Consider the following 27,394-nt stretch of genomic DNA (forward strand, 5'->3'; position numbering starts at 1 on the left):
ATTCAATCTTCCTTTTTACTTCCTAGGTTATAGAGCACTGTCATTGTGGGCTTCCTTTTTAACAACTTCTTCTTCTTTCTCTTCGGTGACGCTACATTTCAACTGGAATATAGCCTACTTTTCAACTTAGTGTTCTGCAAGATGGGCCTTCCTTAGCCGTGCGGTAAGATGCGCGGCTACAAAGCAAGATCATGCTGAAACTCGATGTTTCGGAGGAAAAAGCACCAGCAGGAAGATCGAGACCGTGAAGGGACCGTGCTTATAACACACGAAAGTTCTATGAGAAGGTAAACCGCTCACGTAAGGGCTACGTGCCACAGTCTGATATGTGTAAGAACATAAAGGGGAACCTTCTTACAAACGAGCGTGAGTTGATCCAAAGGTGGCGGCAGCACTACGAAGAGCACATGAATGGCGATGTGGCAGGTGGTATGGTAAAGAACCTAGAACCTACGTTTTCCGGCTCCTGATCTCCAGGAAATCCAGTAGGAGATTTCCTAGATATTTGGAATTTATTGTAGTCTGAAATTTATCGGGTTGCCAGCCAATATTATAGTAATGAAAGGGTGGTATGTCCTCTAACTAGATGCCGAAACGAGCTTATATCGAAATCGAATACTAACAGTTACCTCCCAGAACTAATCAAGTTGTACGTATAGGGATAGACCATGGAAACAGGCCTGGGATTAAACCCACGACCTCCTGCTTATGAGGCAGAAGCAATAGCCATATGACCACCAAACCCATTAGTTAGGTGCCCGCCAGAGTAAACGCGACGTGCAATGCGACGCGACGCGACAGTGCAATTTGACAGCCTGTTGATAATGATTGTTATTCTTTTACGTGAGTCGCGTCGCATCGCTCGTCGCGTTTACTCTGGCTTTGCCCTTATGTTCTTTTTTTGCTGGATTTGGCATCTTGCCGTTAAGCATGACGTTGATTGACCACCCACGATTGCTACAGAACCAACATAAATCCATTGCAGAAAAATACTATGGAGTGGTTATGCCATAAAGCAAAGTTCAGCTGGTGTCCAACGACGGGAACTCTCATAACACGCCAGAGCTCAATAGAAAAATATTGGGCCATCGTCAACCGGAAACTCAAGAAGACGCGAAAATTGTCAGCAAGATGCAATTCAAAACAAACTGGCGTTCTGTGATGCGGAAAGTGCCTAGGGTGGAGGTGAAAAACATTATGCATAATGGAAGAAGCTAAACTGTAATCGTTCAGGGATGTGCCACTCTCTGAGAGCCGTGTTTAAAGTTTCTCGACTTTTTGAGACTGCTTCGTACTGGGAATCTTTCAAACGGTTCGCGGAATACTACCTACATAACACATACACTCATATGATTGAAAAAACGAAACCGAACATAATTTCAGTTAGTGAGCATGCTTTATTCACCAACTGCCGCTGTGCGTCTCAAATTTTATATCTGTCACGATTTAAAACGCTAAGTAACGGTAGCAACGGTTTCTGTACCAACTTCTTAGAGCTCTGTATGTCTGTCACCATCTAAATACATCGGCTACGGATGTCGTTCCTCAGTATCGTTTTCCACTTTTAAATACAACGATAAAATCGAATAGGATCGAATAGGAATCATGTAATAAAATCGTTGTTTCATGTACCTACCTCGATTTTCGTTGTCACGGGTTGAAAAAATATCTAATATTAGGTACTTTTCACTCAAATCGGAAGTTTAGTGTAGGAACCCAAAATTAAGTCATTTTTCCTAAAATTACGTAAAAGTCACTTAATTTTAAGTAAAATATAATTAATTTTAAATAGAAACTAAACAAAAGTTAGGTAAATTTCATTCAACTTATGTAAACATGAGATTACTGCCCTTGTTGAGTGGTTTTGCTCTTCATTTTATGACAACAAAGGGAAGAAGGAGGGAGATGCAAGAGAAAAATAGTACCTAACATTAAGTACTTTTTCTAACCGTGTATAAGAGCGTTGTTCCATTTCAATCGGACGTTTTCATATGTGAAAAAAAAAATCATTGGAATACGAACACAGGATTGGATTTGAGAAGAGTGCATGGTCACGGGTTTCAAAATTTCAAAGAAAATATTAAAGCGCAACCTTCTTAAGCAGATTAATTTATACCGACACAAATTAAAATTAATCAAAAATGCGATTATAGTATTTAAAATATGCACGCAATTTACATTTCATGTTTCAAAATACCAATTGTTGGGAAACATATTTCGATTTTTTTTACCCAAAACTCAAACCAATTTCTTCCTTCCGGTATATTGTTTTGTTGAAATAGGGAAACAGAGGTATTTTTTGGACTATGTTTTGAATCTTACATTATTTATTATCATACTAAGGCCGGAGTGGCCTGTGCTACACATAAAAGTCTTCTCCATTCAGCTCGGTCCATGGCTGCACTTCGCCAACCACGCAGTCTGCGGAGGGTCCGCAAATCGTCCTCCACCTGATCGATCCACCTTGCCATGGTACGCAACACTTTCCTTTCAAAAATTCCCAGTGCGCGTTGGTCCTCCACGAGCATCGTCCAGGTCTCGTTCCCGTAGAGAACTACCGGTCTTATAAGCGTTTTGTAGATAGTCAGTTTGGTACGGCGGCGAACTCTAGCGTCTTACGGAGTCCAAAGTACGTACGATTTCCAGCCACTATGCGCCTCCGAATTTCCCTGCTGGAAATCGTTATCGGCGATCACCAGTGAGCCCAAGTACACGAATTCTTCAACCACCTCAATTTCGTCAGCACCGATAGAAACTCGTGGTGGGTGGCTTACATTGACCTCTCTTGAGCCTCTTCCTATCATGTACTTCGTCTTCGACGTATTGATGACTAGTCCAATCCGTTTAGCTTCGCTTTTCAGTCTGATGTAGGCTTCCTCCATCCTCTCAAAGTTACGTGCCATGATATCAATGTCGTCGGCGAAACCAAATAACTGGACGGACTTCGTGAAAATCGTACCACTCGTGTCAATCCCTGCCTTTCGTATTACTCCCTCCAAAGCGATGTTGAATAGCAGACACGAAAGACCATCACCTTGCCGTAATCCTTTATTTATTTATTTATCTTTATCTTTATTTGGAGCAGGGAAAAGCCCATTTGAGTAGAACTGCTCTTGTGGTCTTTCTCAAATGGGCGCAAAACCTCCTCATCTTTTAATATCAACAGAAATACATAGTTTCCAAATGATACATACGTAGTTTTCTTACATATAACTTATCAATAACTCTACATTAAAATACTGTCCTAGCCTAGTTAAACTATCTATTCTGGTGTGTGTTGTGGGAAGCAGAGAGTTGTAAAGTAAACTGTTTTCGGAGGGTACTGCGGGAAAGGTGAAAGTCATATATCCTCGAACAGGAATCGAATATGCGACACATACTAGCGAAAGGTGCATTTTGGGCATAATTCGTTCGTGCACCTCCTAAGTAAATACAGTCCCTTCCCGATTTTGGCAACACGACCGGATTTTAATGTTGCCAAAATGGGGATGTTGCCAAAAACGGGAAAAAAATTTCATACAAAATTTCAATTTTTTTTTTGTTTGCATGATTGAAGCTAAATACTTAGAATATGCACTACAAAGTATGTGGAGTGTGTTTAAACGATGCACGTGCATCATAATTGATATTTTTGCTATATTATTCATAACTCGGAGATTAAAGTTCAAACAAAATTGAAACAAACTCAAGAATGATAATCAAACGATAATGTAACTCATTAGCCAATTTAATAATAAATAATATTTGGAATTAACAATAGCGTCAGCCACGTCCTTACAAAAATTTGAGGTGATAAAAAACGTTTCTATTGTAGTCAATTGAAGTGCTGGCTGACTTCAATCTGACATCACATATGAATTTTAAAATGCTTGTTTTTATCATTATCCACTTTGGAGGCAAACTTTATTGTGATTGGTGTGATTAAAAGGAAAGTTCAGTGCACAATTTTCGCTGACATTATGGAAAAAAAATGAGCCTTGCGACATTCCATTGTTTTAGAAAATGGTAACGGGAATCCGCTTTCTGCACATTGCTCAAGCGTATCCGTATGTGAGTATGGGTCAACTAATCTCGAGTCACTAAAACCAAATCTGTTTGCACTAGTCGGTCTCCTGACACTCAACCCAGGAATATTTCAGACGGCAATGATTGATCCATGAGCATAATGTGCACCTCGCACTACGAGTGACAGTGTGGCCAAGTGGAAGCTGGAAGACCATTTGCGGCATGCCACCTCTGACACTCGACAGCAGTCAACCTACGGACAAACTGGTGCTCGCTGCAGGTCATCGCACTCCATGTCTCCATGCATTACTTTCATTATTATAAATTTGAAAAGATGGAAGAATCCTACATCAGACTGGAGAGAGAAGCAAATCAGATCGGACTAGTCATTGAAGACGAAGTAGGCTCAAGAGAAGACAACGGTCATTCACCTCGAGCTTGTATCAATGGCGACAAAATCAAGGTGGTTGAAGAATTCGTGTACTTGGGCTCACTTGACCTCCGAAAACGACAACAGCAGACAAATTCGGAGACGCAACGTGGATGGAAAGCGTACGTACTTTGGACTCCAAAAAATACTCCGATCGAATAGAGTTCGCCGCCGTACCAAATAGACTCCCTTATTAAACCGGTGGCGATAGTCCTCCTTGGACGAGAGATCTGGACAATGCTTGTGGAGGACCAACACGCACTTGGAGTAAAAATGGTTCTCTACAACGATCCGACAGGCACAAGAAGGGGAGGTGTGCAGCGATCAAGGTGGATCGATCAGGTGGAAGACGATTTACGGACCCTCCGTAGACTGCGTGACTGGTGACGTACAGCAGTGGACGGAGATGGCTGTTATGTACCATATAGGCCACTCCGGTCTTAGGCTGAATAAATAATAATAAAACCACATGTGACGCATCACTCGCCTATCGAAGCAGCTAGAATTACACCAGCGATCTCATGGGAACTTCACAGGAGGTACTCCACTTCTGATACTTCGCCATCACAAACAGAACACTCGAGAGCAGGTATTGAAAGTGTGAGTGAGCATTGTGAGCATTGATCTATTGAAATCGTAGCATCCATAGCCAATGAGTGAACTGCCTTGCTCAGATAGATGCCAAACAACGAGTAGGAGCGATCGTTGTTGTGATAAACAATGAGCAACGCCGTCTAACAAGCCTAGCCGTGGTGAGGTATCCATGTAAGCAACTATTTTTGCATTCGTACCCCGCTTGCTCTAGTACAATGAATCCAAACACAAAGTTTGCATAAATTGCGTTGAAAAGTAAAAAATTATCATAGTTTTGCTTTAGGGGGGGGGGCATATTATACCGTCTTACCCTATATAGTGCATTTAGAAAATCGAATGTGCTAATCACTAGCAATTAAACCTACTGGGGATTGCTTGCTCCTGGATCACTCATGTAGTATCGGTTGCATTGTGATGTAAACAGCGGGCTTCGCTTAATAGGTGTTGTACTATGTACAACGGTGTGAGTCAGATTGTCAACGACAAAATCAGTGAGAATGCCAAAAATACGACATTCTACGGTGGGCTGGTTAGATTAGGGTAGTGTGAATAGGGACATGGAAAACGTGAATGAAAAGAGCAGAAAAGTTTCAATAGAAATTGTTTGCAATGAGGGGTGATATGAGTGGTGGTTCATTATTTCAGTGAAAGTGCCCACTATTCGTACAGAGCCCATAATACGCATGTAAACCTTAATGACATTCACTTTTGGTTATCCTTTCACATATTAATAAAAAGATTTTAGCTCTAAAAAGTAATAAAAAAAATTTCTGAGGTTGTTGCCAAAATCGGGAAGAAAATGTTGCCAAAAAAGGGTGTTGCCAAAATCGGGGGTATACAAAAACGGGTGTTGCCAAAATCGGGATGGGACTGTAAAGGGAGTTGATCGAAGTTGGCGAAAGGGGATATTAACGTTCAACTGCGAGAGCAAAGCCGGGCAATCAATTCTTGATTGCAACAGATCCGAGATGAAAAGGGCTTTTGAAACATCTCGACGATCACTAAGCAGATCTAAACTAATAAGCTGACAGCGTGCTGCATAGCTAGGTAAATTATTTGGATCATTCCAGGGAAGACGGCGCAGGGCAAAACGGACGAATTTGCGCTGTACTGCTTCAATTCGCATTATGCTGTTTCGGAGCCCAGACAATAGACAATAGATGAATATTCCAATAATGACCTGACCAACGCGCAGTATAATGATTTAAGACATTGAATATTATCAAAGTGTTTTGCTATGCGAAAAATAAATCCAAGTGTTTTAGACGCTTTTGAGGTAATGAAGTCGATGTGATCCTTGAAGGTTAATTTAGTGTCTAATAAAACCCCCAGATCTTTAACAACAGATTCTCTTCTAATAACTGTGGGTCCAATTTTGTAACTAAAGTCGATCAAAGAGTGTTTACGGGAAAAGGAAATTATCGAGCATTTTTCAACATTAAGGGCCATGCGATTTATCTCGCATTATTTGACGAAAACGTCCAGTTGACTTTGTAGGAAGAGTGCATCTTGAGTATCGTTGATAATCCAGTACAATTTAAAATCGTCGGCAAACGAAAGCTTGAATGAATCAAGTATTAAATTCACATCGTTGAGGTAAACTAGGAATATCAATGGCCCTATGTGACTACCTTGCGGTACACCTGAGGAAACGTCAACATATTGTGAAATGGTATCTCCTAGTTTGATGGCCATTTCACAGCCAGTTAGGTACGATTGAAGCCAGCACAGAAAAGATCCAGAAAATCCTAGGCGTTCAAACTTAGCAACTGTAATCCTGTGATTAATTTTATCGAATGCCGCCGAAAAGTCAGTGTAAATTGCGTCTACTTGACATCTTTTCTGAAGAGATTGCGCGATGAAAGATGTGTAAATTGTCAGATTCGTATTTGTTGAACGCCTCGGCATAAAACCGTGTTGATGCTTAGAGATAAAATCTTTACAGTTGTGGAGCAGAAATTTGTAAACTACTTGTTCAAATAATTTTGAGGTGGCACATAAAGCGGCTATTCCGCGGTAGTTATTAACTTCACGCTTGTTACCTTTTTTAAAAGCAGGAAAAATGTAGGATTTCTTCCAATGCTCAGGAAAAAGTCCAACTTGAAGCGAAGTATTGAAGAGACTAGTCAGAGGGACGGACAGACTACTGGAACATTTTTTCAAAACGAAGGCGGGTATACCATCTGGACCACAGCTAGTAGAGGCTTTTAAAGTAGAACAAGTTTTTGCTACTGTGTCCGTATTGACGATTGGGTGATTTCCAACTGGAGGACGAACAGGGACGTTGCTAGCGGCTTCAGTGATTTGAAGTAAATCCAAGGACTCTTTAGTAAATACACCCGAGAATTGCTGTTGAAACAGATTACAGATGTCTTCAGTTGATGAGCATTCAGTGTTACCCTTAGTCATGGTAGTAGGGAGACCAGATTCCTTCCGTTGTTGGTTGACGTAGTTCCAGAACCCTTTAGGGTTGTGGCGTAATTTCAGTTGTACTTTTCGTTGGTAAGAGGAGTAAAGCCTTTTGTTCATGCGTTTGTAGCGACCGTTCAATAAGTTATAGTGAAGCTTATACTGGTGAGTTTTAAACTTTGAAAATCTACGCAAAGCAGACCGTTTACGACTTTTCAGACGCCTTAGAGAGTTATTTCCCCATGGTGGATTTTGCGGAGGGTTGCTTAATCGTTTTGGAATGAATTGATCAATTGCATACAAAACAATGTTAGAGAAAGTTGTCACTGACGAATTAAGGTCCTGATTGATGAGAGTATTCCAATTAATGCCGGTGAGAAATTCATTCATTTTTGTATAATCGCCATTCTTAAAATCGTAGTAGACTGCTTCAGCTGGATCGGAAAATAAACAATGCGAAACCCCGCTTATGTCTATTAACAGAGGAGGATGGTGAATGGACGATTTCACTAGAGGAGAAGGTGCTTCGATCAATGAAAAATGTACATCTCCCTCGAAGCTAGTAAAACAAAGATCAAGCATCCGACCGTTATTGTTTTGAACAGAGTTCAACTGAGACACACGCGCCAAATTATAACCATCAATAAGCCTAGCTACTGTCGAGCTGATGGAAGATTGTGTAGCATCGGGATAGAAGTAGTTTGAGTTGCTCGGTTTCCATTTGATGTTAGGTAGATTGTAGTTGCCAATTATCAATAAGCTGTCTCTAATGCTCATTTGGTCGATGATACAATTGAGCGAATTGATGTGCTGATCAATTAAATTTGAATCTTGTGTGCGATCCGGTGGAATATAAAGGACACAGATATAAAGAATGTGAGCTTCAAAACTCACAGCTACCCAAACCTGCTCGACGGTATCAGTGTTAGGTAACAATATTTGTCGTGCTTTGAATTTGTCACGCAAAGCTAATAGCACACCTGACTTCTTTTTGCTGTTATTGGGATTACGGTCCAACCGAGAAACGTTAAAAGAAGAACCGAACACTTGATTCTCTTGATCCTCTACGCGTTTCGAAGGGACTCGAGAATGCCCCTGAAACTCGAACTACGCACATCACCCGATCCATCGTCGCCTTGATCAACCGTATCAGTTTATCCGGAAATCCGTTTTCGTGCATTAGCTGCCATAGCTGGTCCCGATCGATTGTATCATATGCGGCTTTGAAGTCGATAAATAGATGATGTGTGGGCACGTTGTATTCGCGGCATTTCTACAATACCTGACGTATGGCGAACACCTGGTCTGTGGTAGAGCATTCACCCATAAATCCCGCCTGGTACTGCCCCACGAACTCTCTTGCAGTTGGTGTTAGTCGGCGGCATAAAATTTGGGAGAGTACCTTGTAGGCGGCGTTCAGCAATGTGATTGCGCGGTAATTGCTACAATCCAGCTTATCGCCGTTTTTGTAGATGGGACACACGACACCTTCCATCCACTCCTGCGGCAGAACCTCATCCTCCCAAACCTTGGTAATCACCCAGTGCAGCGCTCTAGCCAGTGCTTCACCACCGTGTTTAAACAGCTCTCCTGGTAGTTGGTCAACTCCAGGGGCTTTGTTGTTTTTCAGCCGGCCAATCTCCTCCTGGATTTCCTGGAGATTCGGAGCCGGAAGTCGCATGTCCTGCGCGCGTGCTCCTAGGTTGTCTGCCATATCGCCATTCAGGTGCTCTTCGTAGGGCTGCCGCCACCTTTGGATCACCTCACGCTCGTTTGTAAGAAGGTTCCCGTTTATGTCCTTACACATATCGGGCTGTGGCACGTGGCCCTTACGTGAACGGTTCAACTTCTCATATAACTTTCGTGCGTTATTAGCGCCGTACAGTTCCTCCGTCACGGTCTCGATCTTCCTGCTGGCGATTTTTCCTCCGGAAAATCGAGTTTTGTCTGTTCCGCGCCCGTTTGTATCGTGCCTCGTTCGCCCTCGTGCGGTGTTGCAGCAATCTCGCCCATGCTGTCATACCAGTCGTTTCTCTGATCCGGAGCCACCGTACCTAGTGCAGCGGTTGCGGTGCTTTCAATGGCGGATCGAATATCTCTCCAGCCATCTTCAAGAGATGCTGCGCCTAGCTGCACTTCCGTTGGGAGTGCCACTTCCAGCTGCTGCGCGTAGTCTTGGGCGCAGGCATACTGCAACGAGGTATTGGTCGGATTCAATATTCGCACTGCGGTAAGTGCGTACGTTCGTGATGTCGGAGAAGAATTTACCGTCGATTAGAACGTGGTCGATTTGGTTTTCCGTTACTTGATTAGGTGATTTCCATGTGGCCTTGTGGATATTCTTGCGGGGGAAGAAAGTGCTTCGGACTACCATTCCGCGGGAGGCTGCAAAGTTTATGCATCGTTGGCCGTTGTCGTTCGATACGGTATGCAGACTATCCGGTCCGATGACCAGTTTATACATTTTGAATCTACAAAACAAATTGAAGTATATCGGTCGTTTATTATAATATAATTTTTATTTGACCGTACTTTTGTTAGAGCCTTCGTTTCCATAAGAATTTTTTTTTCGAGAATTCGTTCTAAAATTTCATCAAGAATTTTCTCAGAAAACTCTTCAGAAATTCTTTTCACTCCAGGAATAATTAGAAAATTACGCCAGCAACTCCTTATGCCATACCTTCAGGGATTCCTCTGGAAAATCCACTTGAAATTTCTAAATTTTAAAGTTTTTAAATTTAAGAAAAAAAATGTTTTACAGAATTATCCGAAGGTCTCGAAGAATTTCTGATTGATTTACCGGTGGAATGTCAGCCAAGTCCTGAAAAACGAAATTTCCAATGAATTCCAAGAATTTCGTCCTAGAGTTTCGGAGGGATTTCTTAAGGAATAATAAGAAAAAAATCTTTTAGAATATTCCGGAATAACAGCTGATTGATTTAAGCTGAGAAGATTTAAGTTGCACCACCTCTCCTTGATGGCATATTCCTGTGCCAAAGGAGCGTGACTTGAGAAAATCTGCAATCTGTATTTGTCACTGACACTTGGTACCCTATTACGGCACTAGTTACGAATCCACATTTTACAGCACATTATTATATCTAGACCAACATTTGAAAAGGGCGTAACAGCCAAAATTTATTCCTTCTGATTCTTTGTCCCCATATATAGCTTTATATGTGGACGAAGAATCAGAAGGAATAAATTTTGGCTGTTACGCCCTTTTCAAATGTTGGTCTAGATATAGAACTGCTATCGACAACGCGGCTTTGCCTGCTCAGATCTCTATTTGATCGTGCTCGAAAAATGAGTAAGATTTTAAAACTTAATATATTGACTATATCTTTTATGATCATTTTAAATACAAAACAATGGGACAGCATCGTCAAATGTAAATGAGGGATGAATGCCTGTAAAATGAGTGAGTTTTTGAAACGCGTATTGCATATACAATTTTTTATCCCGAGCGGTACAAGTCAAACCAAAATGGTTGCAGCAACTTGATTATTACTGAATCCGGTTACAAATGAGTTACAGTTACCGATGAGGCACGCTAGGGATTTTGGTCATAACTTCTAAGCACATTGTTCGATATAGCACATTTTTATAGGGCTTCGTGGCCGTGTGGTTAGCGACGTCAATCGTCTAGACGCATGTGCTGTGGAGTGTGGGTTCGATTCCCGCCCCGGTAAGGAGAAAACTTTTCGTAAAGCGAAAAGCTCTCCACTGGTCCACTGGGTGTTGTGTAAATGTCCTATCCGTTGTCTCATGCTAGATGTTAAGTGTTCAGTCTGTGCAACCTCTGGTCGAAGACGGTGATTCTGTCTTTTAACAATGAAACAGGATTCCCCGTCATGTACAACTTGTTGTGAGTAAATAGGTTAGGACTATGGCTGTGAACCATTCCGCCGATTCGTTCCACTTTTAGTTCAAATTTGACAGCTCGATGCCCTAGTAACATTTTAAGTTTTATTCCACTCTTGGAATGGACAGAAAAATGTTGTTCTCTTCGAACACCATGGTGCATTGATTATGCATAATAAACTCTTTGCAATGCAAATATGCTTATTGGAGTTATTCATTTGACCACATTACGATAAAAAAAAAGTGGCTTTGATCGACCTTTGAAAATAGAACTTACTACACTCTCCGTCACAACCTTAGAGCTGATAATGAGATCAACCAGCATTTGACGTTTGAAGCTTTTTCAGCAAACTTATGAGAGGTTAATTTATAATATAAGATAATAAGAATGCCTATAAAATTTAACATTTGGTCAAGGACATTGCTGTCATAAATCCGCCACAGGAATTAAATAAATCCAACAAGCATTGAAATTGTTACTTGGGTGGTTACTTCTCTGGAGCAAGGTTAGATTTGACATTTCGATAGTTAAACTTTGTTCGAGCGGAAACTGGCGATAAATCCATTTTGCATCAAATAACTGTCAATCTGTTAAAACTCAAAAAAGTCGGCCTCGGAGTTAAATTTGAACCACGATGGGAAAAAAAACCGTAGAACTTAACTAAAGTAAAATGAATCGGTGGAATGGCTCACAGCATATATGTTCTAAAAATAAGTGAATTTTTTAAATGCATTTTGCGAATAAGGCTGTTCAGGCCTTTCCAGGCCTTCTATAAAAAGCTTGTTTTTAGTGTTTTGGCCATAACTTCCGAGCCCATGATGCGATCTGGCCTATTTTCAATAGGATTGAGGATAAGTACCAAAAAAAATGAGTGACACTATTTTAGGTGATTTTTCTGTATTTCTGTCATAACATCCGAGCCCGTAGTGCGATCTGGTCAATTTTCAATAGAAAACAATGGGACAGAATTTTGCCTCGAATACAACTTGTCGCGAGCAAATCAGTTAACGATAAGTGCCAAAAAAATGAGTGACACTTTTGATTGCGATTTTTCTGTAAAAATTAGTATTTTGACCATAACTTCCGAGCCCATAATGCGAAATGGCCAATTTTCAATAGAAAACAATGGGACTGTGTTCTGCGTCTAATGCAACTTGTTGCGAGCAATTCGGTTGAGGATAGGTGCCAAAAATGATTTACTTTATTTTAGGCGATTTTCTGTGAAAAAAATATTTTGGCCATGACTTCCGAGCCCATAGTGCGACCGGTCCAATTTTCAATAAGAATCCGCGTTTTCTGGGTGGCGATTTGTTTTTCATATTTGTTGTTTTAATTTCAAAGAAAGAGAAAGTTTGTCTCTTGTCCAGTCGTGTTTCTCCAGTAAGCGGATCGGTCGGTCGTCGAAATTTAGTTTTGCTTTGTGCGGAAAGCAAAACGATCGGCCGGTCGCCGTGATTTTGTTCTGCTTTGCGCGGGTGAGTAAATAAATCAGAAAGTGAAAGTTTGTCTCTTGTCCAATCGTGTTTCTCCAGTAGACGCGCGATCTTCAGTAGTTTGAATAGTTTGCAGTAGCCATCGAAAAAGTAGGTGCAGTGCGTGTTTTAGTCGTCGGGAAAGATATAAAATATTTATCTTGTGTTCGGTGGCTCATGCGCATGTATTGCGCTTTGCTCCGGTCGAAACAAGCGCGATTTTCAATAGTTTGCTGTAGTCATCGAACAAGTGAGTACAGAGTGTTGCGCTTCCGTTCGGTCGTCCAAAACGCGAATCTATATGCGTTTTTATATGCCACCGGGCGTGCAGCGCGAAACAGCGTATTAGTGTCATTTCCCATCCCATAGATTGCATCGCTTACCAAAGTAATTCCAGATAAATTATCCTTTGTAACTAAAACGATATCCTATCCCAAGACAATCGTGGAGATGCAGAGGTATACTCGGTATCTAGTAGCAACGAGAGTCGCACTAATAATCCTTCCCTTCCTATATGACCGTATGGACGTGGCCGGCGCCGTGATTGTCTTTGAATATTTGAGCTCCCGAAACGTGTACTTTGAGAATGTGTAGCTAATCCCAAGCCCCATTCATTGTGTTCTCTGTACAATTTCGCAAGTTCAGTCAATCACGGAGTAGCAACTACGAATTGTGCGGTCATAATGCTCATGCTCATGCTCATATGTTGTTTTAATTACAAAGCCTACTTTCCATATCAATGGCCTAAAAGCTTGTTGTCCAGTATGTGAATAGGTAAAGATAAATTATTTATAAATTAATTGGTACCTCAAACCCCCTTCAATTTGTTGATATTTTATGAGGTGGAGGGATTTCGGTGCTGCAGAAGAGACTGGGGAGACTTGACCCCCTTTCTGGTTTCCGATGTATCATAGCCAAAAATAAACATACGAGATTTCCACATAGACTCTCTAAGAAATATAGTATTTATCTTTACTGATGTATGACAGTCCTTAAATTATTGTTGTTATTGATACACAAACGATTTTTTGGAGTGCTGTCAAAAATTGACTTTTAAAACATTCAGGGCGCCTTCAGATTTTAGAAATATTTTTCCTTCGAAATACGTGGAATTTTCGAATTGCTGTGCTGATTTTTGTTATTGAATTCGACAGCACATGCAATTGTAAAATTTGGGGGACTTGATCCCCTTTATATGATATCTATGCAATAAATAATTTTTCCTGCTAACCCTTCATCAAATCTGTCAAATCTACAAAATATTAGAAGCCTGAGAACAATTTTTTTTCGTCAAGTTTTTGTATGGGTGACTAATGAGGGATCAAGTGTCCCCATATTGAGGCAATAACTTCAAATCCAAATAAGGTACCCCGGGGCAAGTGGAAATACGGGGTAAGTGGGTACTATGACTGCAGATGAATCGGTGAACGTTTTCAATGGTAACAATGTTCTAGAAAGATGAAGCAGAACTATAAACGAATTCACCCGACACAAAAATATTAGAAATCAAAACCATTTGAGGCACCACACACTAATGCTATTGCTTGATCATGACTTTAAACTACCGGGAAAATCTATTACTTTAATTTTAATTCAATGCATTTCCAACTAAAAAATCGTTTCTAAATTTATCATTGATGGGGAAAGTGAATATTTTGAACAACTAAATAATTGTGTGACATCGAAAACGATTTAAATTTTTTAATTAAAGCGAAAATCTTCCATTTTCATTTGCTATTAACTTTTAACATACATGGGGCAAGTATATTTCGATAAAGCTATTTTAATTGTTTTTAGATAGTTGTCTAGTGAAAAATAACTTCGTCATTCATATATCATATGAATCAGATGCAGTTTGATTTCGTTGATAAAAAGTAATGTAAAATTAATTATTTACCAAATGTGTATTTTACATTCTAAAAATTATCTCCCGCATGAAGAGGAGCAATGGCTCTAACTATGTGATATTCTTCTGTTTACTGTGCAAATAATATTTTTATTCTACAATAGGACAACAGGATTCGTCTTGCGTTTTGTTATTTTCAAACTTCACATCAGATTTTCAGATGAATAAAGTGCATAACACATCATGAAAAGATAGTACAACTACAAGCAGGTTAAGTGCATCAGTATGGTAGTGGTACGCTCCTAACGTAATACAACACTCAACTATGTGTACATATATAATCAATCAATAGTTAGATGTTTTCGCTTGAATACTACATTACAAATTTTTCATCGGCTATGTGATAAATAATTAAATATCTGTTGGATTATGGATAAGTCTCTGAAAATCCGAGCGATACAAAATATCATATTATGGAATAGGTACTTTGTTTTATAGAACGCCTTGGTCGGGCAAGAAGCATTTTTTTGACGCGCTGTCATTATTTTGTTCTAATTCTTAGCTGGAAAGTGATTTACAATTTGAATTCAGATTCCAATATATTTTTGGACATGTCTGTAGAGATAATAACCAGTATATTTAACTGAAATAAAATTTCAATATTCTAAATTAAATTTATAACAAATGTGAATTTATAAGTACTATACCGAAATAATATTCTCAAATAGGTGGTCAATAACGCCCAATCCTCATACCGTAATTATTCCTAAATATTATGGCTAATTACACCGAATCCCCATTCGTAGTTGGTAAGAGAAAACCAGAGAGAGAGAGAGAGAGAGTAATGTAGTATTCAGAGTAAGCGGCTAATGATTTTAGTTTGTATAAGTGATTCTAGACTATGAATTGATTCTGCTATTGCGAATAGTACATTAAACATAAGCAATCAAATATACCAATCGTGAAATCACATATTTCGCGTGCCCCAATTTACCGTACAATGTTACAAGTTTTACATTAGACTTGATTCGAACTCTCAATTTCGCATATGCACTAATCACGATAGAGAAAGAATCTGTACATGATTGAGTGCATGATTGTACAGTGTGAGATGGTGTTGGTAGCGCCATCGGGTTGAGTAGCAACGACGAAGATTGCACCGTCAGTTTGTTGTCGAATTTTAAAACGAACAGTCGCACCGCTCTTCAACGGCGGATTCCATTCAGCCGTTTTGGGCTGGAATACGACATGTCGCAGTCGGTAGTGTTTGGTTTTATATTTGTAACTAGCGCATGAAAATGGTGCTTGCCACATCCATTAATGTGCTAGTTACTAAATGGTAAGTATGCTCTCATGTTGTGGATTTCGGAGCGAGCAGGTCTCCGAAATCATTGAAAAAAATACCGAAGCGAGCAGGTCTTCGAGTGTTGATTAAAATAGGATCCCGGAGCGAGCAGGTCTCCCGAGGATAGAATAAAAGATACCGGAGCGAGCAGGTCTCCGAGGCATTTTTTTTTGTTTATTCCGGAACGAGCAGGTTTCCGAGGCATTTTTTTTGTTTATTCCGGAGCGAGCAGGTCTCCGAGGCATTTTTTTTATTTATTCCGGAACGAGCAGGTTTCCGAGGAATTTTTTTTTGTTTATTCCGGAGCGAGCAGGTCTCCGAGGCATTTTTTTTGTTTATTCCGGAGCGAGCAGGTCTCCGAGGCATTTTTTTTGTTTATTCCGGAACGAGCAGGTTTCCGAGGCATTTTTTTGTTTATTCCGGAGCGAGCAGGTCTCCGAGGCATTTTATTTTGTGAATGCGATTAGAACCCCGAGGCATTTTATTTTGTGAATGCGATTAGAACCATGTTGACGTCGAACTACGTCTGAGACCACTTTGCAAATGCGAAGCAGGATTCCAAGACATTTTGTGTTCATTCCGTAGACGTAGGACTACGACTGTGTATTCTATAGAGGAGTACACTTTGCGAATGTGAAGGACTCCGAGGCATTTTCGTGTTTATTCCGGAGTGAGTAGATCTCCAAGGCATGTTGGAGTAGGGGTTCGTCTGTGTATTAGAAAGAAGAGTATACTTTAAAAATGCAAAGCAGGACTCCAAGGCATTTTGTGTTCATTTCTGAGCGAGTAAACATCAGAGACATTTTGACGTAGGACTGCATCTGGGTATTCTATAGAGGAGTACACTTTGCGAATGCAGACTCCGAGGCATTTTTTTGTGAATGTGAGTAAAACTCCGATGCATGTTGACGTCGAACTACGTCTGTGGCCACTTTGCAAAATGCGCAGCTGGATTCCAAGACATTTTGTGTTCATTCCGTAGACATAGGACTTCGGCAGTGTATTCTATAGAGGAGTACACTTTGCGAATGTGAAGGACTCCGAGGCATTTTTTTGTTGATTCCGGAGCGAGTGGAAATCCGAGGCATTTTTACGTAGGACTACGTCTGGGTTTTCTATAGAGGACCACACTTTGCGAATACAGAGCAGGTGTCCGAGACTTTTTTTGTTCATTCCTGAGCGAGTAAAACTCCGAGGCATGTTGACGTAGGATTACGTCTGTAGAGTACATTTTGTGAATGCGAAGCAGACCGTCGAGGAATTTTCGTGTTTATTCCGGAGCGAGTAAAACTTCGATGCGTGTTGAAGTAGGGCTACGTCTGTGTATTCAACAAAAAAAGTTTACTTTGAAAATGCAAAGCAGGACTCCAAGGCATTTTGTGTTCATTCCGGAGCGAGTAAACATCAGAGACATTTTGACGTATTACTGCATGTGGGTAGTCTATAGAGGAGTACACTTTGCGAATGCATTGCAAGATCCCGAGACATTTTTTGTTTCTTTTTCGGAGCGAGTAGAATTCGAAACATGTTGACGCTGGACTACGTCTGTGTATTATGTGGAGTACACTTTGTGAATGCGAGCCGACCTTCGAGGCATTTTCGTGTTTATTCTGAAACGAGTGAAACGCCGAAGCATATTGACATAGGACTACGTCTGTGTATTCTACACAAAGTACACTTTGTGAATGTGAAGCACTCCGAGGCATTTTTGTTTATTCCGGATCGAGCAGAACTCCGAGGCATGTTGACGTAGGCCTACGTCTGGGTATGCTATAGAGGACCTCCGCGAATACAGAGCACGACTCCGAGAAAATTTGTGTTTATTCCATTTTGTGTTCATTCCGAAGTGATTAAAAAATCCGAGGCATTTTGACGTAGGAATACGTCTGTGTATTCTATGGAAGAGTACACTTTGCGAATGTGAAGGACTCCAAAGCATTTTGGTTATTCCGGAGCGAGTAGAACTCCAAGGCATTTTGAGGTAGGACATCGTTTGTGTATCCTATAGAAGAGTATACTTTGCGAATGCAGAGCAGGACTCCGATGCAACTCCAAGACATGTTCGTCTGGGTATTCTATAGAAGACCACACGAATGCAGAGCAGGACTCCGAGACAATTTTGTTCGTTCCGGAGCGAGTAGAACTCCGAGACATGTTGACGTAGGATTCCGTCTGTGGCTTCTATGAAGGAATACATTTTGCAAATGGACTCCGAGGCGTTTTTTTTATTTATTCCAGAGTGAGTAAAACCCCAAAGAATGTTGACGTAGGACTACGTTTGCAAGTTCTATAGAGGATTGCTCTTTGCGAGTACCAAGCAGGACTCCGGGCATTTTTGTGTTTTCCGAATAGTGCAAGAGCAAGTAGAATTCCGAAAAAAAAATTAAAATGTTACCCACAATCATTATTAGTTTTAGCAAAAATATGACGGTACTTAACATATCAAGTTTGTTCTTCTTTGCATTAGATGTTGATGGTACTACAATATTAAGAATTGTTTTAATTTATTTTGAAGCAATTTGGGTATGATTTTTCTTTATAATGAAATATTTATAAAATTGAAATCATATTCTTACAAAGTTCAAAGAGTAGGGAAGGAGAAAGATGTAGTATTCAGAGTAAGCGGCTAATGATTTTAGTTTGTATAAGTGATTCTAGACTATGAATTGATTCTGCTATTGCGAATAGTACATTAAACATAAGCAATCAAATATACCAATCGTGAAATCACATATTTCGCGTGCCCCAATTTACCGTACAATGTTACAAGTTTTACATTAGACTTGATTCGAACTCTCAATTTCGCATATGCACTAATCACGATAGAGAAAGAATCTGTACATGATTGAGTGCATGATTGTACAGTGTGAGATGGTGTTGGTAGCGCCATCGGGTTGAGTAGCAACGACGAAGATTGCACCGTCAGTTTGTTGTCGAATTTTAAAACGAACAGTCGCACCGCTCTTCAACGGCGGATTCCATTCAGCCGTTTTGGGCTGGAATACGACAAGTAATAATGAAAGTTCGTTCTATCGCTCAGTTAGCAGCGACCGAGAGAACTCAGTCTTGAAATCGTTTTTATACGCAACGGTTGTGCGAGTCGAGTGGTGCGATGATCCGGCGAGATTATGGTCCGGCGACCGATGAGCTTCCGGCGGATAGGCGTCCGGAGCGTCAAAAGCACGGTTCGAGGTACGAACCTTTGGACTGCGACATTGGCGCAAGCGGTGGGAGCCCTGTTGCTTCCAACAGGTTAGTTTTATTTTAATGCTAATTTTTACTGTGAAAAAATTGTGATCGGCGGAAGCGAACGGCGAAATTTAACATGGCGCCCACTGAAAGTTCCGTTTTTTCTCGGCCACGACGAGTACCCAAGGGCGCATAGGTGGCATAATGTGCCCTTGAATAGTATAACACACACATTGAAACGCCTTAGCTCATGTTCTTTTATATAGTATAGTGATGTTTTCGCTGTAGTGTAGTGCGATTTTTTACTGTCAGCACCGCACACATTAAGATTCCTAAGTTGTGTGCAGCGATGATTTGTTTTGGTGGTGTTTGTTTTGTTTTAGCCTCGCGCATCCGGTCTGAGTGCGTGCAAAGAAGAAACTAGAGAAAACAATATTCTGTCGCATCAACAAGGAAGTAGCAGTTCATTTTTACATACAGATCGTCTTTCGCTTGTGGCTATCTAGCGTTGCTTGTGTGCACAATACCAGTCGATGATCACTCGGAATTCTTGTAATCAGCTACGCTAATGTTTGTGTATATTATTTTACCGAAAAATACAGCATATGCATCTAGGTAAGCGAGATATAATCAATCAGATTAGTGACAGACATCATAGCAAAAGAGCTCTAGCGGAGGCACAATTTTTACACCAAAACAAATGCAGCCCTTTTATCGGCCTTATTACTCGTAATGTAAGTATAATATATTCAAATCGTCTGCTTGTAAATCGTGTCCAGTTTTAGCGACCGTGTGCCTGATCATTCGTATATACAGCTTCTGTTTATCCTTTTCTAATTCGACCCAACGTTTTATTTATCCGAATGCATACTATTTGGGGTTATTCGTAAACTACGTCTCAATAGAACGAAATATGAACACAGATTGTAAAACGACTCATCAAAAAAGGTGATATAATTAGTGTATCCTGGCTTGTCGGCTTAGTTATCACGTTCGTAGGCAAACAAGCAGAATAAATATCTTACTGTGTTTAATAACAAATTGCAATGATAATTTCTGACAACATCTGGTAACATTTTTACATATTAAGTTGAAATTAGTTGTATAAATCATTCTGGTCGTCCAATAAATGTCAAATAATTTATGAAAAGCTTATTAAATTGGCGAGTAATGATAACAACTGTTATTTTTCTATTTAATGGTATATGTATATAGTGATTAATTCAAAAGAAAATACAAGCCGCACTGCCGGCTGAAGGCTTGAAGTGTGAAAGCTGCAAAAAAAAAAATCGTTTGAGAATTGTGTACATGTTGAAAATTAAATTTATATTTTAGGTATTACATTTAATAAATAACATCGAGCAATAAACAAAATTAATTTTGAAGTTCTAAAATTTATCCAGTTCTGAACTGCTCAGTGGTTTGAAGGCACCACTGGACCTAGTTGGGTCAGTGGAAATCCAGTTTAGGAGTGGACTGGTCAGTAGTTTAGAGGCACCACTGGACCTAGTTGGGTCAGTGGAAATCCAGCTCTAGAGTAGACTGGTCAGTGGTTTGAAGGCACCACTGAACCTAGTTGGGTCAAAGAAAACCCAGTTTAGGAGTGGACTGGTCAGTGGTTTAGAGGCACCACTGGACCTAGTTGGGTCAGTGGAAATCCAGCTCTACAGTAGACTGGTCAGTGGTTTGAAGGCACCACTGGACCTAGTTGGGTAAAAGTAAATCCGGTTCTGGAGTGGACTGGTCAGTGGTTTGAAGGCACCATTGGACCTAGTTGGGTCAAAGAAAATCCAGTTTAGGAGTGGACTGGTCAGTGGTTTGAAGGCACCACTGGACCTAGTTGGGTCAAAGAAAATCCAGTTTAGGAGTGGACTGGTCAGTGGTTTGAAGGCACCATTGGATCTAGTTGGGTCAAAGGAAATCCAGTTTTGGAGTGGACCGGTCAGTGGTTTGAAGGCACCACTAAACCTAGTTGGGTCAAAGAAAATCCAGTTTAGGAGTGGACTGGTCAGTGGTTTGAAGGCACCATTGGACCTGGTTGGGTCAAAGAAAATCCAGTTTAGGAGTGGACTGGTCAGTGGTTTGAAGGCACCATTGGACCTAGTTGGGTCAAAGAAAATCCAGTTTAGGAGTGGACTGGTCAGTGGTTTAGAGGCACCACTGGACCTAGTTGGGTCAAAGGAAATCCAGTTTAGGAGTGGACTGGTCAGTGGTTTAGAGGCACCACTGGACCTAGTTGGGTCAGTGGAAATCCAGCTCTACAGTAGACTAGTCAGTGGTTTGAAGGCACCACTGGACCTAGTTGGGTAAAAGTAAATCCGGTTCTGGAGTGGACTGGTCAGTGGTTTGAAGGCACCATTGGACCTAGTTGGGTCAAAGAAAATCAGTTTAGGAGTGGACTGGTCAGTGGTTTGAAGGCACCATTGGACCTAGTTGGGTCAAAGGAAATCCAGTTTAGGAGTGGACTGGTCAGTGGTTTAGAGGCACCACTGGACCTAGTTGGGTCAAAGAAAATCCAGTTTAGGAGTGGACTGGTCAGTGGTTTGAAGGCACCATTGGACCTAGTTGGGTCAAAGGAAATCCAGTTTAGGAGTGGACTGGTCAGTGGTTTAGAGGCACCACTGGACCTAGTTGGGTCAGTGGAAATCCAGCTCTACAGTAGACTGGTCAGTGGTTTGAAGGCACCACTGGACCTAGTTGGGTAAAAGTAAATCCGGTTCTGGAGTGGACTGGTCAGTGGTTTGAAGGCACCATTGGACCTAGTTGGGTCAAAGAAAATCCAGTTTAGGAGTGGACTGGTCAGTGGTTTGAAGGCACCATTGGACCTAGTTGGGTCAAAGGAAATCCAGTTTAGGAGTGGACTGGTCAGTGGTTTAGAGGCACCACTGGTTGGGTCAAAGAAAATCCAGTTTAGGAGTGGACTGGTCAGTGGTTTGAAGGCACCATTGGACCTAGTTGGGTCAAAGAAAATACAGTTTAGGAGTGGACTGGTCAGTGGTTTAGAGGCACCACTGGACCTAGTTGGGTCAAAGAAAATCCAGTTTAGGAGTGGACTGGTCAGTGGTTTGAAGGCACCGTTGGACCTAGTTGGGTCAAAGGAAATCCAGTTTAGGAGTGGACTGGTCAGTGGTTTAGAGGCACCACTGGACCTAGTTGGGTCAGTGGAAATCCAGCTCTACAGTAGACTAGTCAGTGGTTTGAAGGCACCACTGGACCTAGTTGGGTAAAAGTAAATCCGGTTCTGGAGTGGACTGGTCAGTGGTTTGAAGGCACCATTGGACCTAGTTGGGTCAAAGAAAATCCAGTTTAGGAGTGGACTGGTCAGTGGTTTGAAGGCACCATTGGACCTAGTTGGGTCAAAGGAAATCCAGTTTAGGAGTGGACTGGTCAGTGGTTTAGAGGCACCACTGGACCTAGTTGGGTCAAAGAAAATCCAGTTTAGGAGTGGACTGGTCAGTGGTTTGAAGGCACCATTGGACCTAGTTGGGTCAAAGGAAATCCAGTTTAGGAGTGGACTGGTCAGTGGTTTAGAGGCACCACTGGACCTAGTTGGGTCAGTGGAAATCCAGCTCTACAGTAGACTGGTCAGTGGTTTGAAGGCACCACTGGACCTAGTTGGGTAAAAGTAAATCCGGTTCTGGAGTGGACTGGTCAGTGGTTTGAAGGCACCATTGGACCTAGTTGGGTCAAAGGAAATCCAGTTTAGGGAGTGGACTGGTCAGTGGTTTGAAGGCACCATTGGACCTAGTTGGGTCAAAGGAAATCCAGTTTAGGAGTGGACTGGTCAGTGGTTTAGAGGCACCACTGGTTGGGTCAAAGAAAATCCAGTTTAGGAGTGGACTGGTCAGTGGTTTGAAGGCACCATTGGACCTAGTTGGGTCAAAGAAAATACAGTTTAGGAGTGGACTGGTCAGTGGTTTAGAGGCACCACTGGACCTAGTTGGGTCAAAGAAAATCCAGTTTAGGAGTGGACTGGTCAGTGGTTTGAAGGCACCGTTGGACCTAGTTGGGTCAAAGGAAATCCAGTTTAGGAGTGGACTGGTCAGTGGTTTAGAGGCACCACTGGACCTAGTTGGGTCAGTGGAAATCCAGCTCTACAGTAGACTGGTCAGTGGTTTGAAGGCACCACTGTACCTAGTTGGGTATAAGTAAATCCGGTTCTGGAGTGGACTGGTCAGTGGTTTGAAGGCACCATTGGACCTAGTTGGGTCAAAGAAAATCCAGTTTAGGAGTGGACTGGTCAGTGGTTTGAAGGCACCGTTGGACCTAGTTGGGTCAAAGGAAATCCAGTTTAGGAGTGGACTGGTCAGTGGTTTAGAGGCACCACTGGACCTAGTTGGGTCAGTGGAAATCCAGCTCTACAGTAGACTGGTCAGTGGTTTGAAGGCACCACTGGACCTAGTTGGGTCAAAGAAAATCCAGTTTAGGAGTGGACTGGTCAGTGGTTTGAAGGCACCATTGGATCTAGTTGGGTCAAAGGAAATCCTGTTTAGGAGTGGACTGGTCAGTGGTTTGAAGGCACCACTGGACCTAGTTAGGTCAATGAAAATCCAGTTTAGGAGTGGACTGGTCAGTGGTTTGAAGGCACCATTGGACCTAGTGGGGTCAAAGAAAATCCAGTTTAGGAGTGGACGGGTCAGTGGTTTAGAGGCACCACTGGACCTAGTTGGGTCAAAGAAAACCCAGTTTAGGAGTGGACTGGTCAGTGGTTTGAAGGCACTATTGGATCTAGTTGGGTCAAAGAAAATCCTGTTCAAGAGCGGGCTGGTCAATTGTCTGAAGCCATCACTGAAATTTGTATCTACATATTGGAACTTCAAAAAATTTGTTCAGCAGTGGTAATGCCTTCTTACTTGAAAATATATTCTAGTGATACGAATTGTTTATTGTCATGTACAGATACAGCCATTGTGTGAATTAAAAAAAATTACAGTTGCTACATAGTTTCCCATGGTTTACTTAAAGATTGCTTGTTGTGTTATTTTCTGTTTTAGTCGCCTGGCTGGTACCATTGATGGAAGGGCGCCTTCCGCAGAAGTTGAACTAAAGGCAGAACGGAGCGTAATGCTGTACTAACGTCCAAGTTGAAGAAGATGAAGGCTCGAAATAGGGAGCTGATGAACTCAAAAGTTAGTGGCCCATCACCCAGGTATTCGCGTATTCAGTCTACTAATACTTCTGACAATCAGCAAACTGAAAACGAGTCACTATCTGCTTCTATGAATAACCTGTCATTCGCTACCCTGAACGTTCCGGAATGTAAGCCCTTGAACGATGAGGACGAAATTGATAAAAGATCTTTTGAGACTTGGCGCACATTGTTTGGAGGCTTTTATGCAACTCGTAGGAGTTACAAATGAGAGAATTAAAATGAGTATTTTCCAAATCAAAGCTGGTCCTAAGCTTCTTGATATTTTGGAGAATACGAGTTCCTCATGTAGCTCTGCAAGTTTTGACATTTCTCCGTATTCGAATGCTATGGATCGCCTCCGGGATTATTTTGGCTCACGGGATTATACTTTGCTGCAACGACAAAAGTTACGTTCTCTGACACAGATTAGTGGGGAATCCGATGTAAAATATGTGAAGCGGGTTATTAATCTAACCAAATTATGCGACTATAATGAAAGCCAGACTCTGGAGAACGTTGCGGATGTCATTCAATCCCATGCGCTCAACCTGAACATTTGTGAACTAGGTAGGAAAGTACTGAGAAAAGGTGGCACCATTCCTGCATTACTAGAAAAAGTTCGAGCTATTGAAATTGGCAAATTAAATGAGGAGTTATTTGCAAAATCCCATATGTCTCAACATGCGCAAGTTGCTGCAGTATCTGCCAGCTCAACAATTTGGTCTCGACCTCGGACATATGATCCTCATGCAGACTACGAACGTCGTTATCAGTCACCCAAGTATGGAGCTTCCCAGCTCAGGACCAGCAACCAGCAATCCCACAACAACAGAGGTGGCTTTCGTCGCGAAACAACAGCACAACCTAAGCAGAAATCGTGTTGGCGTTGTTTGGGGAGATACCATCTAGCCTCCGACTATTCGGCGATCGACAAGAACTGCCGAAATTGCCTTCGGAAGGGGCACCTAGCTCGAGCTTGCAATCAATCGCGAATACCACAAAAGCGCAAATCTTCAGTCGAAGAAGAAGGAATCCCATTGGACCAGCATCAAAAAAATCGCTATGGTCTCCAAGGGAGAGTTTACGGAGGATACTAACGTAAGTGCTGATGATTAGACTTTATGCAGAAGGGATAACTTACCCAATTTTCTTTATCCTTATTTGTGTGCTTTACATAACACTATTATTCCATGCTTGAGTTTAAATAAAAAAATAAACAGTAAAACTAAACTGAAACCTTCAATGTGGATTTATTATTTTAGTTGATCTGTGTTTAGTGACATGAGTTTTTCACGTTGTTTCAGGCAACGGAGGTGATTGATAATGTTGTGACTAGTCAACAGACTTGGATTGATCATGGGGCTTATATTCAAGGACAAGTTGCTGGACAGTCCATTCCATTTCTGGTTGATTCTGGAGCTGAAGTAAACACAATCAACGGAGATGTTTTTCGGACAATTATGAACAATGTAGAATCTAGGGCAGCTATTTTTGATGTAAGAGCAGGGTCTGATAAATTGTTGAAAAGGATATGCAGCCAAAGGAAAATCGATGTCATGCAACTTTTGTTGCTGAACTATTTGTTTCCGCGGATCGCCCTATATATTTGGAGAAGTTTTATGCTATCGATGAAGCCAGGTCTCTTATTAGCAGGAACACCGCTCTTAGGTACAGTATTTTTACAAGTAGGACTACAATGGAACGTTGTCCTCTTCCCGGAGAAATTTTACAATTTCGGGAGTTACGGAGTTTCAAATTCAATGTACCGCCCGTTATTCTGACGTATGACAAAGATAAACCCCCATCGAGAAATATTTATACAAATATCCCACCAGCTTTGAAAAGGAAGTTAAACGTAGATTGGATGAACTGCTGTCAGCAGGAATTATTGAACAGGTTTGTGAAGATATGGATAAAGAATTTGGTTCGTCGTTGCTTGTTGTTCCAAAAGGGAAAGATGATATTAGGTTAGTTTTCGTGTTATTAGCTTTATTTCTTATATTAATTTCAGTATTGTTTAATAGGCTAGTTGTGGATCTGAGGGGACCTAATAAGAACATCGTCAGAACTCCGTTCAAAATGCCAACGTTGGAAGCGATATTGGCAGAATTACATGGAGCCAGCTATTTCTCCACTCTCGACCTTTCAAGTGCATTTTTTCATGTAGTCTTAGATGAAAAGTCTCGTCATCTAACAAATTTTTTTGCGGGCGATGGTACTTACAGATTCAGAAGGTTACCATTCGGCCTTTGCAATGCCCCGGATATATTCCAGGAAATCTGTCAAACAGTTATACTCTCGGGTTGCAAAGGAGTTGTTAATTACTTGGACGATTTTTTGATATTCAGGTGCACTAAGGAAGAGCATGACGCAAACTTGGAAGAGGTGCTCCAACATCTCCAAGAACACAATGTTGCCTGAACTGTGAGAAGTGCGTTTTCGGAGAGACGTCAGTCAGGTTTCTGGGATTCAACATGTCTGATGAGGGCCTTATGATAGAGGAAGATAAACTAAGCTATCAAGAGCTTCCGTACTCCTGAAACACAGTCAGAGGTCAAAAGCTTTCTGGGCTTAATAAATTTTGTGGAACGATTTATCCTAAGACGAGCAGATAAAACTGAGAAGCTGAGGAAGCTAGCTAAATCGGATTGCTTTTATTGGACCAAGGAGGAAGAGAGGGAATTTCAGTTTCTGAAGGACGACACTCTTGTTGAAGTATTGAAGCTGGGCTATTTCTCAAGCGATGATGAAACCGATATTTTTGTAGACGCTTCACCCATTGGTCTCGGAGCAGTGCTTGTACAATATGATAAGGAAAGGTCACCCAGAATAATTTCATGTGCTTCGAAAGCATTGACGGAGGCGGAAATGAAATATCCTCATACTCAGAAGGAGGCTTTAGCCATTGTCTGGGGAGTGGAGCGATTTTCCTTCTACTTGACTGGTAAATCCTTTTCTATCAGAACGGACTCTGAAGCGAATGAGTTTATCTTTGGCGAAGGCAGAAAAACCAGTAAGAGAGCTATTTTCTAGGGCTGACGCCTGGGCTCTGAGGCTACAACCGTATGATTTTTCCGTAAAACGAATCCCTGGACATATGAACGGCAG

The 27,394-nt window shown here is 41.4% G+C and overlaps 3 pseudogenes; all 3 read left to right on the forward strand.

Annotated features, from left to right (window-relative positions):
• The first annotated feature begins 20,201 nt into the window (after nucleotides 1-20,201).
• LOC134202998 (uncharacterized) lies at nucleotides 20,202-21,540 on the forward strand (annotated as a pseudogene).
• A 227-nt stretch (nucleotides 21,541-21,767) lies between these two features.
• Nucleotides 21,768-22,652, forward strand: LOC134202999 (uncharacterized; annotated as a pseudogene).
• A 274-nt stretch (nucleotides 22,653-22,926) lies between these two features.
• LOC134202997 (uncharacterized) lies at nucleotides 22,927-23,829 on the forward strand (annotated as a pseudogene).
• Nucleotides 23,830-27,394: the final 3,565 nt, after the last annotated feature.

Source organism: Armigeres subalbatus, unplaced genomic scaffold, assembly GCF_024139115.2.
Source record: "Armigeres subalbatus isolate Guangzhou_Male unplaced genomic scaffold, GZ_Asu_2 Contig1556, whole genome shotgun sequence".
Lineage (NCBI taxonomy): Eukaryota > Metazoa > Arthropoda > Insecta > Diptera > Culicidae > Armigeres > Armigeres subalbatus.